A 1,007-nucleotide genomic window follows, 5' to 3' on the forward strand; every position below is an offset into this window, starting at 1 on the left:
AAAACGGTCTCAAAGACAACACCTTATCGGCTCAGCAAGGCTTCTGCACTTCAAGACAGGCATAGACTCAACACTCGTCAGTTAACCACATTCACCTCTCAGCAGCACCGCTGGGAGAACTCTGTGAAGTTGGGGCTGCACACCGGAAGTCCCTGTGCTGAGGAAGTGGAGGCAGGTGGAGCATTGAGTCTGAGGCCAACTTGAGCTACATCCGCTAGAGCCTGAAGAACGGAGGGAGGAAATCAACTGGGGACCGGAGGAGGAGGAGGCTCCCTAGCTTGTCAGCNAGCCCCAGTTGCTGAAGCATGGNGTATGTCATCTAGTTAGACCAGGTAACGACCTTTCGTTTACCTGTTAGGGCTTAAAGGGAGAAACAGCCACAGGAAATGTATGCATGGGCTGCTATAGTGATTTGTCCTTACACAACAGAGGGAACACAGAGAAGCAGGCTTGGAAACTGTTCACTGAGTGTGGTAGTGGGGTGTGTAGAAGGCGGACCTCCTACACCAAGTGACTCAGTCCCCTGCCCTGCGTTTCCAAGGAGTGGGTGGGTGGGGGCTGGGGGGCACCAGGAGCCAAAACTATAGTTAGAGAATGGCAACTGCTGCAGGCCACAGACACCAAGGTGCCGCTCCTCCAAATGTTTCCCAATCTCTGCAACCCCATCGCCAGCAGGGCATTCTGGGTATTGTGGTTCAGGAAATGCTCTGTAGGAAGCAGCCATAGTGACTTTGCAACATCTAGGGATGCTCTGTGAGCAGCTGGCGGGTGGGACGGCTAATGGCTCCTGAGGGCAGGCATTCTAGCTTCTGAGGAAAGTTGGCCTTGTCCACTGGAAGCTTGAGCCCTATTTGATTTGGTTGTGTTTCCCCATCCCCCAATGTGTGTGTGTGTGTGTGTGTGTGTGTGTGTGTACAGGTCACTGATCAATGGCACTTGAGTACCTCAGCCTCTCGCTTATTTCCTGAGGTGGTCTCTCACTGAACTTGGAGCTCATGGGTTCAGCT

This window comes from Mus caroli, chromosome 6, assembly GCF_900094665.2.
Source record: "Mus caroli chromosome 6, CAROLI_EIJ_v1.1, whole genome shotgun sequence".
Classification (NCBI taxonomy): Eukaryota; Metazoa; Chordata; class Mammalia; order Rodentia; family Muridae; genus Mus; species Mus caroli.